The sequence below is a fragment of the Erpetoichthys calabaricus genome, chromosome 2 (genome assembly GCF_900747795.2).
Source record: "Erpetoichthys calabaricus chromosome 2, fErpCal1.3, whole genome shotgun sequence".
Taxonomy (NCBI): domain Eukaryota; kingdom Metazoa; phylum Chordata; class Cladistia; order Polypteriformes; family Polypteridae; genus Erpetoichthys; species Erpetoichthys calabaricus.
The window spans coordinates 143,645,480-143,662,350 of NC_041395.2; the positions used below are offsets into that span (position 1 = coordinate 143,645,480).

At 35.9% G+C, this 16,871-nt stretch overlaps 1 protein-coding gene across 2 annotated transcripts in view; it reads right to left on the bottom strand.

The window, feature by feature from the left end:
- Nucleotides 1-16,871, bottom strand: part of LOC114646412 (inactive N-acetylated-alpha-linked acidic dipeptidase-like protein 2) — a 1,943,185-nt gene that overhangs the window by 1,266,197 nt on the left and 660,117 nt on the right. The gene's annotated exons all lie outside the window — the stretch shown is intronic.

The following is a 16,871-nucleotide window of genomic DNA, read 5'->3' on the forward strand; positions in this document are numbered from 1 at the left end:
AAAATTAATTTACAAAACTTAACACTGGAAGACAGTCTTATTGTATGGCAGTTGAAATATCACAATAATTAGATGGTGGAAAAATATGAAACCTTTGCAGTTTGTACTACTGTATTTATATGTCACATAATATAATGAGATCTTCATCTCTTAATAGTATTAGCACCTATCTGTCTAAATATATCATTTTTTCAATATTATTTCAAAGAACATATTAATTTAGCATACCTTTTCTGTAAAAAACATTGTCAAATTTTATGGTAGTCAGCTCTATAAAGAGAGTATTAAGGTTTGACGCTTCAATCAAAGATGACAATGTTTTCTCTTATTAAAAATAATTGCTTGTCACCATTAGAATCTACTCTTCATGGAATTATCATATCATGTATCTCCCTTTCTGTGTGCATGCCATTTTGTTTTGCTGCAGCACTCAAGCTGGCCAATAACGTTAACCTCTCCTCCCTTTCTTGATCTCTCACTCTCATGCTGTCATATCTTCTAGGTAAAACACACATTGATTTTATTCAAGTATATATGCTCAATACACTTTACTGAGAGGGTGGAAAAACATGTTCAATAGTTTCGCTTAACCGAATGGAAAAAATAGAAGCTATCTTAGAATTTTATTCAATATACATAAAATACACTTTATCCACTCTAAAAGACACAGGCCAGTGCCTTGAAGCCAGTGTCACTATATCAAGGACATTTTAACAGACATTATTGATAAATCTTCCAGAAGCTTACTTTCCTCATAAGTTTAAAACTTGCAAAAAAAGAAACACAAAAATGTAACATGTGAGGAATAATTATAGGCTGGAGAAATTTACCCCGAAAGAACCCAATCATTTCTCGTCTGTAAACGTCACTGTTCATTACACAAAATGCTCAAAAGCAACTCCTGAACTTGTCCCTCTAGATTTGCTATTCATGTCGCCTGCTTAGTGCATAACATTGTAACCCATACATTTCTGACTGTTCTGGCTTCTGGCACATGCCATACAATGTTGTAGATAATCTTTTCCAGAACCTCTGACATACTTGAGCGCAAATGCAGCAAAATCTGTTTTTCTACCATTGCTAAAGAAATATTTTTCTAGATTAAATGTTGGTATTGTCATCTGTCCTGATATCCAAGAAATTGTCTACTTGCATACTAAACATTACAGTTTTTGTGTATTAGTTATCTAAAATATCTGTATCTAAAATATCCATATGTAACATTGCCCTGTTCGTTCTTACTCCTTAAACCTAATGTGTCTTGTTAACTCAGTGATTTTAATATTTTTTGCCGCCCACCCCTAGACATTGAGGGCTTCTTTCACTCTCTCTCCTTTCATTTATCTCCGCTGAAGCTTCTGACGTTTGTAGCTCAACTTCTCAGACCATGGCCTAAATATAATTCTGAGCAAGAATATTTTGGAAGAGAAATGAGAAAAAACAAATCGAAAAATAGTGTTTCTTCAAATAAAATGTTAATACAAAGACATTGATTCATTATATTAGTACTACATGAACAGCCACATGGTACTGAGATCTATTAACAGAAAAACTAAAATAAATTTAAGAGTGGCGAAAACAGAAGATGCTCAATTCATATTTTTTCTAAAGATTTGACTTAAAATAAGGTCAAGAGCATGCCAGTGCCTACAGGGAAAATTAGGAAATAGAAACATATGTAGGCAGTGGGTACTACTGGAATTAATAAGGATAAAAGCAAGTACATTTTTGAATTTCACAACATATACAGAAGAGTACTCAAAAAAGCTAGTGATTATATATAAATATATCATATGCTTTTTCAGAAATCATTACCAGTAAATACAGAAACATTATAATATAAAAATGATCAGACCAACCATGGCAAATTTCTGGAAAAAAAAATAAGAACACAGATCACCAGCTGTTAAAAATCACTTATTAGTGGACAGCTGGCACAAATTTTTATATAAGGAACATCTTGTTTTGCTTGAATGCTAAAGTTTTATTTGAAAGATTAAAACCATGTGATTGTAATAGACAGTATACAATATTACAGTCCAATATTATTTACTTAGACTTACAGCTTGTGAGAAGGTACCTTATAGAAAGTTTTTAATCAAAATAAAATTAGTTGGAATCTAAGAAAAATGTGCAGGTGGATGCAGAACTAGGTGAAACAAAGAAAACAATATGTTACGGCACCAATACTATATTCAGAATTAGCTAACACCAAAAATGGAGCATCAGAGGAGTCAGCAGTGACATAACAGTAGGATCATAATCCTGTTATACAGACTGAAGATCTAGTGTCTGAAATTAGTATCTGAGTTACTAATATAAGGGGAATCCTCTACCAAGTTCAGAACAAAAGCTGAGAATCAGGACAAATGTAAAAAATTCAAAGAGCTGGACAGAGATTATTTGAGTACAAAGCCAACTTTCAAACAAGAAGTCTTTTCCTAATAGTTATTTGTACAAGGAAAGTCTTTTTTAAAAATATTATTTCATTTTAAGTTTTTAATGCTAAAGTTTGGAAGATACCTTATGCACAAAGCCATCATTTATAGCATGGCTGTCATGAAGTCATGGTTTGGAGGCATAAGCATCACGTGAATAACAGTAGCAGACATGAAACATCATAGCAACAAAATGGTGAAGCCCATGGAAGCAAATACACAAAACAGATTAGCCCATGATAAACAAATACACACAATTCTGGCATTACAGAAATTCAAAAATATATATAGATGGAATGGGAAAAAAATGAATAGCACACAGAGCAGATAAAAATACCAATGAATTAAAAAAAAATATATATCCAAAATATTAGGGGAGCTAATTTGCAGATGTGATGTTATGTTTAAGGCTTTGCACTTCAAACCCTGAGGTTGTGGGTTCAAGTCCTGCAACTGACAATGTGGGATCATGAGCAAGTCACTTGACCTGCCTGTGCTCCAATTGGAAAATCAAAAGAAACGTAACCAATTGTATCATAAATGTTGTAAGTCACCTTGGATAAAGGTGTCAGCCAAATAAGTAAATGTAAATGTAACAAGTGTATTAGCTGACAACAGTTAGTCATAATGCTACCACTGATCTTAGACAAAACTCGTATTTGGATAGCTACTGCATATGACAAGTTAAATATAAGTGAATATAAAGTTGTTACTTACAAAAATCACTCTTGTATAAGAAAGAACAATAAGAAGACATTATATTATTTTAATAATTGTCTAAATATGTAGTACAGACTCATTTTTTTCATAAAAATTCTTTGCTAAGTTAAAGTTAGTTGTTGTTTTATAAATATTATTACCTACAACACTATAAACTGTTTATGTACTTTAGTAGAAAGAGTTTTGAAGGCACGACTGATGTTCAAAAGTTGCAGCTAAAGCATACATAGTGCTGGGTTGTGATTTGCAATCTGTGAAAGTTGCAGAATTTATTATTGTCTGTTTCCTAAATGTGCACACACTTGTATTGTACACGTCCAACTCTCCACATTCTGAACCCCCATACGGGGTCATTCTGTACGATTATCCCCTTTCCTTAAGTTGTCCCAAAGCTTGTTTTGTATTGTGTGACAATATGCTAAGGCCACAGCAGACTACAAACCTCAATGTGTAAAACTATTTATTTATTACATCTTCCAATGAAGAAATAGTACATAGTTTAAAAAATCTCTAAAGCATGTGATCATAATCTACTATATGATATAGATATGAATTAAGTCTACAAACTTGTTGATCAATGAAACTAGATTTAACAGCAGATGAAGCTTTCTGAATGCTTAGGCTTCACATAGCAAACCACCATCTTTACATGTTTAGTAAAAGATACATGATATTCACTACAGAAATCACAAAGCCAGTCAATCAGTAATACTCCTTTGTCAGTAGATACATGGTGTGAAGGACAGCCGGGTCCCATGCCCGGCAGGGACACCCCTGCTGCATCTGTTCCGGGGGAGCAGCCATGGACACTTCAATACCTCCCCCGGGACGCTTGGTGGCAGCCTCCCTGGTGGACGATGATTCCCCAACCTGGCGCATGGCTCCATGGGAGATGGAGTCCTCCACAGCCTGGTTGGGGGCTCGGATGGCCGCTAGGGGGAGCTGCATGGAGTCTGCAGCCCTGCTGGTCGAATCTTCAGCCCCACCCGGAAATGCAATTAGGACCAGGTGATCAAGCACCTGGAACGCTTCCGGGTGGGATACAAAAAGGGCCAGCCACCACCACTCAGAGAGCCAGAGTTGGGAGGAAGGAGACGAAGCTTGCGGAGGAGTGGTGGGAGAAAAGAGTGTGTTGTTGCTGTGACTGGGATTGTGCTTTTGGGACTGTGTATTGCCTGTGGGTCACGGGGAAGACGTGTGCCTACGGGTGAAGAAAAATAAAAATCCTTGTGTGTTTTATATGTGCCTCTGTGTCATTCTGTGCCGGGTCGGGCGCCTATATAGCGCCTTTTCTACAATGGTCACTTACAATCCAATGCCGATTCATGATAGTAGCTGCCTGACAGTTACAGTGGGTCATAAACTTCAGTTTCTCACCAACATTAAAAAGAAAAGAAATGCAAATAAAAATTGCCTAGGTTTATTTGATATAGGAGTACGATAAAGACAATTGGCAGAGATGGGAACTGAAAACACATTCTTCAATAAGGAGAAATGATCCAGGAATGCTGAGAAACGAAAACAAGCACCTTCTTTCAAACATTCTCTGTTCATTAAGATGTATTTTTTCATTCAATTCTTTAATAACACAAAGAAGAACAACAGTAAAAACATACTGAACAAACAAGTATACAACTGAACAAACACCTTCAGAGGTCACCAAATCTGAAGTGCATGGATATCCCTAACTCGGACCAAAGAGACATCTCCTGGGCCATAACTCTTCCAATGGATAAGATAATCTTACAACCTTGACATTTAGAGTCCAAAATCTTTGGAACTTCTTGATCACCATCTCTTTCAGTCTGGGCTGGCAGATTCATCGTCTGTGAAAGAGTAATGGTAGGATTTGGTTTTAGGCAAGAACATGAAATATGGGGTGAATTTTATGTTTTATGGGGTGAAGCTGTCAATAGATATTTCTATTGGTATACTCCTATAGAAATAAATGGTGGTTCAAATTTATGAATACATTTAAATGGAGACATTCTTGTAGCTGTACATGCTTCCAGAGAATTCTGTGAAAAGCAGTGTATGAGTACAATTAGTTTGGAACACATTAACAGTGCACCTTAGGAATCTATCAAGATATGGATATTTTCATTGCTTTCAGGATGGTGGGCCCAAGTTAGAAATATCTGGGTACCAGCCTTGGCCTAAAAGTATCTCCAGAATCATCAAGCAAATTGTGGTCAAAAGAAAATATTTTAGATGAATCCAAGAACACAAAAATATTCTTTCAAAAATATATCAGTGAGCTCTTGGGCAGAGGACACTTTATTAAGAGGAGTGAAATATGTGCTTCTAGAAGAATTATCTACAATAACTAAAATTATTAAAACTGTTCTGTGTGAGATGACAGAAGATCAGCTATTAAAACAACTGAGATCTCCTCACAAGCTCCACTAAAACGGATAAATAGTCATCAAGGAGAGCTGGAATGAAACTTCACTCTACTGCAAACTTGATAAGCCAAAACAAAAATATTGTTGGTTACCAAAAATATGTTTTAATTCATTCAGTTTTGTTTGTAATTCTGGGAAGACATCCTAATGGGAATTGTACCTGCCTCCTTTTCAGGTTCCTAAAGTTGAGCAGCTACATGAGTCGGAAACATAGAGTGCAGAATAATTCAAGCATGTAGCAACAGAAAAATCCACAGTCAAACAGAGATGGTTTCAAAGAAGAACTGCAAAAAACTAGGTGAAAAAATACGATCAAGAGCATGAGGAGAAAAATAGACAAACAGTTTCTTCCCTATGTCTTATCAGATTTCAGCATATTAAGATTCAGTTATGTTCTATAATTAAAGTTTTTCAATAGTGTATTCTAATAACCTTCTCGTTATGGGGTACAGATTACTGTTTTAAGTTACAATTTGAAACTTTTTGCCTCCCATGACTTTCCAACAGAGACTGGCAGAACAATGACAAAATAAATCCAGACTCAAAATAATAAGAAAAATAAGTTAGACCATTCCATGTCCACTTGTACAGGATACAATCAGAGCCTTACATTATCTGTTTAACTATGTGTTTTATACAGCTATATAAAGCAAAACAGTTTAACCTAGGCAAATGGTTGCATCATCAACTCTTATAAAAATAATGCACCCAAGATAAAACCTAACTACTGGAAGAGTCAGAAACAAATTCCAAATCATTAGGGATTTTTGTGGAGGTGGTGTTTGACCTACACTAGACTTAGCCATTTCCTTTCCCATATCCTCAGATTCAGTAATGGTGGAGGTTCTTAAAACCTTTTCCTGAGGTTAAATAATATCTGGTTCTGGTGGTTGTTCTATCACCTTCCATTGTCATAGCAAAGCATGCTTTCAAATTCATCTTACCATGCCTATAAGAAATTACAACATTAATCCTACTGAGGGATAGCAAACATCTGGACTGTCTAGCACTGAGACATTTAGTAGTCTTTAAATAAATTAGGTTTTCTATTCATAAAGCCCTGTGGAGGTACTAAATGCTGTCCATGCATCGCTCCCTCACTGAAGCATATAATGTTTCAGGCATTCCAAAGATCTAATCTAATTTTGTAGAAACTGTAGACCCAGTGACCTGATTCAATAATGAACATATCAAGAAAAGGTGATTTATGTTTTTATGGTTGTTTCTCTTAGTTCTCTATAATCAATACATGGGCAAAGATAGACATTTCTTTTTATCAAAAAGTACCTGGTTTTGATGGCACTACTAGATGAGGAATGAAACTAACCTTTACATTTTCTTTTATATAGTCCTCCAAGAGCTTTACATTTTGTCTTGAAAATGCATATATGTTCTTTTTAGGTAATAGAGTCCTGAGTTGAAAGTCTGTCATTCACTTATTAACTTTATCTGGTGGAAGTTCAAGCGACCTTTGCTTATGAAGAAACTCCTGAAAATCTTTGATATTGGTAGAACAACATTTAAGCATTTGAACAAATATAGGGACAGCAGGGTTTAGTTAAACAGGAATGAAACAAATTCCACAAGCTTCCAATTCTTCCATCCATCCATCCATTTTCCAACCCGCTGAATCCGAACACAGGGTCACGGGGGTCTGCTGGAGCCAATCCCAGCCAACACAGGGCACAAGGCAGGAAACAATCCTGGGCAGGGTGCCAACCCACCGCAGGACACACACAAACACACCCACACACCAAGCACACACTAGGGACAATTTAGAATCGCCAATCCACCTAACCTGCATGTCTTTGGACTGTGGGAGGAAACCGGAGCGCCCGGAGGAAACCCCACGCAGACACGGGGAGAACATGCAAACTCCACGCAGGGAGGACCCGGGAATCGAACCCAGGTCCCCAGATCTCCCAACTGCGAGGCAGCAGCGCTACTCACTGCGCCACCGTGCCGCCCTAATCTCAATATAAGGTGAGCAAATCAGTTTTTTTGTAACTTAAGGCCAGGTGAAAATAAACTTGCTATAATAAAAATATACTGTAATCTTTCCATAATATGTTATCTGCATTGCTTTATAAATATTTACATGTTCCCTAGTTCTACTGGTGTTGAATTGCCCTTTGTTTACTAGGAGTCTTAAAGATTAATGATTTAGAAAAAATAAAATCTGTAATTCCACTTTTTCTTCTGCTTCAAGAATCATAAGTTTCAAGCCCAGCTACTTACAACTCATTGTAAAATATTTAACAGATGGCCATTTCATCTGTTATTTCTCCTAATAACCCATTTTTAGACAACACAGGACTGGCTGATCCCATTTTGTGTCAGTCCCCAGTGTTTTAAAAGAAACAATATACTCCCCAGTTTTTTTAATGCCTCACATTTCTTAATTTTGTTCTGGCATGTTAAAAATATCTGTAAACTACCTCATAATCTCTTCTACATTTTTACAATATGGATGGCTGTCCTTATATAAAACAACGTCCACTCCAATGATTTCCCAGTTAATAGCATTATAAAAGCAATATTTGTCTCCTCAGTTTAGTAAATATTGGGTTGTTAATCAAAAATTAGTTAGTATTAGCTTAAAAGCCCAACATATTTGGATTCCCAGCAAATCATGTGGAATCTGAGGCTCCTGAATAGACTGGTTTGAACCGCCACCTCAAAAGATTGTTGCAGCAAACTTATTTCCAGCACTTATTAATGGACAGTACAGTAAGATCATGTACCTCTTCTGCGGAACATTTTGTTTTATTTCTGGGAACACTCTCTTCATCTGGGGGTCACTTATTTTGAATGATTGTAGCTTTTATTAATACCAAGATGGAAAATGAGAAGGCCAAATGACTTCACTGTCTTTAGTTAACCAGGAGAGTAACCTTTTAAGGAAAAACAGAAGCGATGTCAGGAAAGGGAAAAGGGCCACAAAATCAAAATTAACTCGAGCATCAAAATTAAAAACAAATAGTCCAATAGCAGGAGAAGGGGTTTTTAACACATTTTCTGTCAAGTAGATACCAAGCTAAGATACTAAACTGATTGTGCTTTTATCTTTTACAGGAACAGCACAATCACATCAAATGTCACGATATAATCGAAGTCACACAATGTGAAAAGACACTGCTAATAAAAAAAAAAAATGTCTGTCCATGAAATAAGGTAGAAAATGGTGAGGAGAATAGTTTACAAAGCGGTGACATACTGTAGTAAAGTTAAAAAATAATGATATATATTAAAAAGAAATATATAAAAGTAAAAGAATGCCTCAAAGTTTCTGTGATTTAGATAAAAAAAATCATTGAATGTCCACATATAGAGCACAACAAATACTTATTCACCACAAGAATAAATTTGCATTTAACATTTTCTAGGTTAGTCACAGTTTTCTCTTTAATTGGCTACAGTGAAATATGTTTTAGACAAGTTGGACTGATTTGTTCATCAGCAAGTGATTCTCTTCTGATACCTTTTTGTTTCTTCGCTGGGAAATGCAAAGTGCCAAAAATAATACTTATTAGAAAGAAGAACTGTGATTGCTTGGTACACTTCAGCTGTAATTCAACAGGATTATTTGTATGTACTCATACTTATTCGATACTTTTCATGTGTTTATAATATTTCAACTGGGACTCGGTTTGTTCTTAGCATCCCCCACGACCTTTACCTTTCTGAGGCTGAAAGTCCAGCTCATATGCCTTTAGCACAGGGAAATGTAAAATGTGCCGTTGTTAAAAACAAACTCCATCCCATGCAACACTATTTTTGTGTTTGTTAGTTTTGTGTCTGTGAACTTTCAGGTCTTAAACAAACAGTAAAAAGAGAAGGATCGATTAACCTTTACAAAGTCAGCACTAATGAGAACTTCCTTCGACTACAGTTATTGGAATTCAAAAAGCAAACAGAGACTTAAACTTTGAATTCTCCAGATGGATGATACAGTGAATAAGAAATCATTGTAAACTAAGGGGAACTGACAGAAGAATTATTTAACATGAAAAGCATTTATCTGCATGGATTTGACTTCAGAAACTGTAAGTGTGAAATTGCTACTGTGAGTGAACGTTGAAGTAATATAAAGTGAAAGCAAAATAAAGACTTAATGAAAAAAGGATAACAGCTTAAAAATCGCCATCTGTAAACCCATTTGGACAGCCACATCAACCTGCTAAGTAAGGCCAGTTCACTTGACCACTGTAAAAATCTGGGAATTAAGCTTTTGTAACTCTTTATAGCAGCATATGGTTGTTTACTCTTTTAAAATAAAATGTAATTGAATTTTACTGTAAGCAAATTTATAAAATTGCAAAAGTAGACAAAATATAAAGCATTGAATGTTAAAAGAATACACAGAATATTTCAAACAAAAATTAGCAATATTGTAGAACTGAAACAAAACACCATGTAAATGTATGTGTATGTTTGTTTGAATAAAAGCAGGTCAGGCAACACAATGAAGTAAACTAGTTGATAATGTTGCCATGCATTATAGTGCATGATACTGAAAATGCAGACAGACTTCTTACAGTACAGGCAAGATGGAAAAAAAACATGTTCAAATGACAACTCATGTTCAAATGGCATAGCATTTTCAAATAGTAACGTTTTCATGTATGAATGCGCATGTGCGTGCACGAGAGAGGCAGAGACAGATTTGATCTCATTCAAGTGGTTACTGGAATATAAAATAAACATTTTCGCAAAGGTATAACGAAACAAGTGTGCTTTTATTCAAGAATAAATCTGAATAACAAAAAATTCGAGTAACAACAAGATAACAAGAAGACATGATTCACCAGTGTTTGTGTGTCTGCTTATATCCCTTCAGTGATATCTTTAACAGAAAGCAAAATTTTACACCGGCTGTTACAGACTGAAATCAATGTTCTTTTTGGGTGCATATACCGCTAGCATGGCACTGTCAGATCTAAACATTAGCGTGGCAAATTGCTTGCGTACTGAAGTGACTTAAGCTGCAGGTGGAAGTCAAATTTTACTTATGGTGCCTAGCAGATTTGTGTCGCAGTGCAGCAGTCTATTAGCCAGCGAAAGCACTGTGAAGAAGGTTTCTGTTGTTACAGTTCTGCCTTTGTTCAGAAATGGCTTCATAAGCTTTATTACCACAGACTTGGAAAGTCTTTGCCCTGGGTTGTAACTCAGAATACGGTTCTCAAGAAAATGTTGCCAGATCAAATCTGTGATTACCGATACAACAAATAGTTTTGAGCAGGCATCAGCCACAGCACCAGTGGTCAATCACTGCACTTGAGAAAAGAATGGAGATAATTGCCATCAACTCATAGAGGGAGAGGCAAATTTGTTGTACCACGTGAACGTCACTGACAGAATAAAACTGAATAATAAAAAAAACAAGCGCTAACTTTTACAAGTAGCCAAAATTACAGACTCAAATCAAATATATGTTTTTATTATATTATGGTAATAATAATAATAATAATAATAGTAGCTCACTACTCAAAACACAGAGAGCCTGGTCTCGAACCCGGTACCTGAGGTCTCCAGGACTCTAAACAAATCCAAAACATATTATGTGATATCATCTACTGATAAATTCTGCTCCATACTTGTAAAATTTTTATTTTTATACTGTATTGAGGATTTGTTCTGTTCCCCTTCTTTTTGACACCCACTGCACGCCCAACCTACCTGGAAAGGGGTCTCTTTTTGAACTGCCTTTCCCAAGATTTCTTCCATTTTTTCTCACCAAGGGATTTTTTGGGAGTTTTTTCTTATCTTCTTAGAGAGTCAAGGGTGGGGGCTGTCAAGAGGCAAGGTCTGATAAAGTCCATTGTGGCACTTCTTGTGTGATTTTGGGCTATACAAAAATAAATTTTATTGTATTGTATTGTACCTTTGTGTTATAAAGCAGCAGGTCGTCCCTCTGCACAATTCAAGAATACATGTCAATGTTCTGTCAATTGACATTTGAGCTTGGGTGTTTAACTCATTGACTGCAACATGTAAATCGAATGCTTTTTTTTCGTTGGTTATATTCTTGAATGAAAGCGCACGTGTTTATTTGATATTTGGACTAAAGTTTTCACACATTATACACTTCTCGTCATTATTAGTATAACATGGAAAAAGTTTCTGTTTTAGCTACTGTATGTGTTCAGCAGTTCATGTCATCCTACACTTACACAGATCATTGTAGACACGGAACACACATGAAATTTATGTATTCCAAATAACAATATATTGTTTACCCTATACAACTCCAGGCAACTCACTGCCAGATAAAGAGACTCAAGCTCTGAGAATTTTGCAACTGACCTCAGCTCCGTCGGTGTTGGGGGTGGGACAGCAGGCTGCTTGTGCTGATTGACACATTTGCAAAACAAAAGACGCTGATGGTAGAGGTGCGAAAGAATTTAAACTGACCTGGGATTACAAGTTTTTATCGTAGGCTTCAGGGATTCTATCTTTAAAAATATTTCCACTGATTGTGTGCCACTTGTTACATTTTGGGATGATGTGTTTGAGTCTAACAGATGTGCCACAGGTGTTTGGATGTGGCTGAAGTAATGCACTGTACTCAGCTATCCTAAATATTAAAAAGCACAATGTCCAATTCTTCTCTGTTCATCCCATTTGTCGAAGCAAAAGTCCATGACGAGTATTTGTAGGTTCAACATCTGTTTCTATCTGATGTGTCATACTGAAAGCCTGGCATTACTTCAGACTGCAGTCTTTCTTCAGGATTAATATGCTGTATCTTTCACTTCAGGTTTTAGGTACTGATAACCCCTTCCTCAAAAATGTATTTATAACAATGAGGTCTGAAGCAAACTATAAATGTCTTAACTTTAACTTTATTTGATCAGAACCATGGACAGCGAACTGTGTTCTAGTAAATCCAAGCAGCCAGTGGTGTCCAGGCAACCTATTTACTTTATTATTAAAACCTGATAAAGACCAATAAAGTACCACATTCTTAAAATATTACAATCATATTTAAAAGACAATCACTCAGTCCTACATATAATTACATGATATTTCAAACATTATAAAAATTGTTAAAAACGAAGGATGAAATGTTAATATACCAACAGAGATATAATTTCACTCTCAAAATGCAGTTTAAATGAACACAAATACACTATCCCTATCCCATAGAAACCTGTGAACCATCAGAGACGTTTTGGCACCATACTTGTGCTATTCACATTTACATTTGTGATTCCATTTGTACACCTCTCTGTTTAGGTCTGCACACAAGGCAATTATTCAAATCATTGCAGCTTAATTTTGTATCCTCTATATAATTTGGTTAAAAGTACTGTACATTTATTCTGTACACAATACAGTACTATACTAAAGCTGATTACTGCTATGCAACTAATAGGAACATTTGTGACTTGATGTTAGCGACAAATACTTTCAAATTGCTCCAAGAATTGTAATATTTGTTTACCATTTATTTTGAATATACTTGTAATTTATTCTTGTTTATTCTAAAAGGTACCTCATAAAGTGCTATGAACAGCACAGTTTAAAATTAAGAGTGATTAAGTTTTATCCCTCATGCTTTATTCTATTTTTTATCTTCTACGTAAATGAAAAGTGAATGCACTACACATTTTAAAAAAGTTTTTCTTTATTTATTATATGCAATGCCATGTTGTTGTTTTATGATGATTTTCATGAGGGTATGGCCCTGTTCCCTTGCTAGCAGGATCTTCAAAAAAGGTGACCATCAGACTCGAATCAACCTCTGTTGTTTCAGTTACATAGAGTATTAAAGCAGGCCTGTTTTTTTAAATGTATCCATTGGTTTAGTTTTGACATATTTTCTTTTTCCAGCTGTCATGAACATGGAAGTACCTTAGCATAAGGTCCCAAAAATTGTAGCAAAAAATCCCAAGAACAAGTTTTGGCTTGTGTAACACAGAGGAAAAAAACAATCTTTATAAGTCAAAATATGTAAAACAAAAATGCTCTGAAAACAAGGAAGCCCAGATAGGCACAAAAGGCACAGACGGAGCTGCCTGAAATAGGCAATTCATAACAAACAAGTCTCAATACATAATCCAAAAAACTGGCCAAAAATCGAGCAAAAAAATCACAAATTCAGGAATCAACAACAGCACAGGAATAACCACAACAACTCACCAACAACACCAAGCACAATTAATGAACTGCAAGGGACTGTTTATTTTCTCAGCATTTATAGGATTTTATAGTAGTCCCTTGACAGAGACGAGCAGGCGATCCTGGCCCTTGGGAAAACCACCCACAAAATTCAAGGAATATAACATTATATAATACACAAAACTAATACAAAACACAGAATAATGAAGATAAGGAAGGTAATAATATTAGCAGAAACGAAAGAATCAAAAACAAACAAAAAACAAATAAAAAAAAGGAATTTGTACACCCTGGCTAAAATATAACACCAGCATTCCTGAAATCTTAAGCTTATCTTCCTTTTTCAGTGAAGTGTTCAACTCTTCTGAAAACATGGCTTTATTCCTTACAGCTAATCACAGCTTTGTGTTTTCTGTTATCCAGCCTTACATCTAGACTATTGTAGTGTGACTTGAGGCCTTGGGTAAAAGTGCAGAAGTTAATATTGACCATCTTCAAGAGGTGGCACAATTCAGACTTCCATGATGACATGTAGGAATGAACAAGCCAATTAATTACAAGGATTCCTGAGAAACAGAATGGCCCTGAGGTGCACATAACGTGTCTAGCATCACAAAAGAGATTCACTAATAAAGTGTCTGTGACTATGTCTTTTAAAAGGCTTTGTGGGCTGCTTGAGATAACACAAGCCACTTTGTTCAATGTAGCCATGTAACACCCAGAATCAAAGTTTACCAGTTCCATTTTTGACTCTGAACCTAAGAGAGCTCCCTCCCAAGGGGTGTAAACACCCATTATGTGACCTGTAGCGGCCCCACGTTTGATTATTTTGGAATACAATTTTCCTCAATCTCCTTACAAATTATAAGGATTACCTATTTTTTTCTGTTTAACAGGAAAAGTGGGCTTATGTGAGCTGCTCCACAGTGAAATGAAGACTTTCTGCCATAAACTAATATTGTTATTATCAGATATTACTTTTTATGTTCTGAATAAAGAATTACTTAATTTGTTTTGACTTGATTTCAGATATAAAAAGCCTCATAAAACAGGAAGGTTAACACCGACTAACCCCGGCATGCCATGGCGGTTTTGACGTCCGAGGTTCGGTTTCCCGAGAGGGGGGTGCAGTGAGTGTGTACGCCTGATGAGCCCAGAATTAGGGTGAAACACGTGTTGCGTACTCTGCGTTATTTAACAGTAAAACTATTTCAACCATTCTATGATCTGCTTCTCGCAACTGAAAGAGGGCACCATGGCTGATGTTAGCCGACTTGCTGACCAACTACAAGCGTTACCTGGTAGGTAACCACCCATACAATCAGATTGTGATTCAGACTACAAATGCCATGAATATATATATATATATATATATATATATATATACATATATACTGTATATACATATATATATATATATATATATATATATATATATATATATATATATATATATATATATATATATATATATATATATATATATATTTGCAGCTGGAGATCCACGAAGGGAGAAAAAAAGAATCACGTATAATAAAATAGTTTTTTTTTTTTTTATTCCTGAGCTTTCAACCCCTATCAGGGGTCTTCATTAGAGGATAATGCTTAGACTTACAAGAATCAAAGGCAATATATAGCAACACATTCAGTGGGGGGGGGGGGGGGGGGGGGTGACTAAGTCAGTATGATCAGGGGGGGGGGTTGTATAGTTTATTTATTGTGTACATGTTCTTCTTAAGTTGGCATATGCTGGATTTATGTCCAAGTGTCTGTTGATGGCGTTTTCATCTGATAGCCAAGACTCGGCCAACTCTCTGGCACTTTTAGTACTGGCCTTAAATTTTACTTTTACGTTGTCCCAGTTGAATGTATGTCCTGTCGATTTAGTATGTGCATAGATCAAAGATAGTGCGTCCATTCTTCTTTTTTTCTCCCTTCGTGGATCTCCAGCTGCAAATATGCAAACCATATCACAGACCTTCTCTTCCATATATATATCCACCTGGCATTCATCCCAGGCATAATGTCATTTAAGACCCACAAGAGGCCGGCAATGTCCAATGAGCAAGGGCAACTAGCCGGCATAAACAATTAAACTGTACATCAATGTGTCCCAGGCATCATGTTATCCAGTGTCCACAACAGGGCTGGAATGGTCCCTTCTAAGAGTAGTCTTACTGCACCATACTTTTTAATTTTACTTGAGTACATTTGTGAAGAAGAAACGCTACTCTTACTCTGCTACATTGGGCAACACTCGACTCGTTACTTTTTTTCCATTTACACATTAGATACGCTATATTTTTACCAGAGAGAAGCTGCCAGTCGATCTACTACATGACTGTTTCACCAATCAGACGTAGCAACAATAATCACAATGACTCTGTTTCACCAATCAGACGTAGCCATGCAGTCACCTGACCACACACAAACTTCCTGCATCTGCAGTCTGAGAGACTTTTTAGTCATGCAGGGCTCCTGTTCATAGCTTCACTACAAGAACCATGAGAGCCAGCTCCTGCTGAAGCTTAACCATCACTTCACTGAGTGAAGAATAAGCACGTTTTAACCAAACATGCACAGACAGTCATGGTAAAGTGAGACTTCTTGTACGTGCACAAGCTGCCTTGTTCTAATGTTATTTTCTATCAGCTGTGCTATTTGGAGGGCAAGTGAATATACAGTATTATACTGTCAGTGTACAGTCAGTATATCTTGTCACTGTAAGTTGTTTGTACTGTTCAAACATACATGTTACCTACTGTAGGTATTGGCTTCAAAAGCTTTGTTGTGAAAAACTGAGATTTGGAACTTCGTGTTATTTGTGCATTTTTATTTTGTAAAGATGTTATTTATTTTTACTAATTTTTTATTTTATTATTTGGAAATAGCAGAATTTGCACATTATTTTATATTTTTGTCTGCCTTATTACAACATTTCTAAAAAATAAATAATTTATTATGATCAGTTACTCAATACTTGAGTATTCTTTTCACCAAATAATTTTTACTCTTACTTGAGTCATTTTTTGGATGACTACTTTTTACTTCTACTGGAGTAATATTATTTTGATGTAACGCTATTCTTACTTGAGTACAATTTTTGGCTACTCTACCCACCTCTGCCTATGCTAGTATTACAATAAAAATAGGAGTGTGTACTGTGATTCCACACTGTTCATCT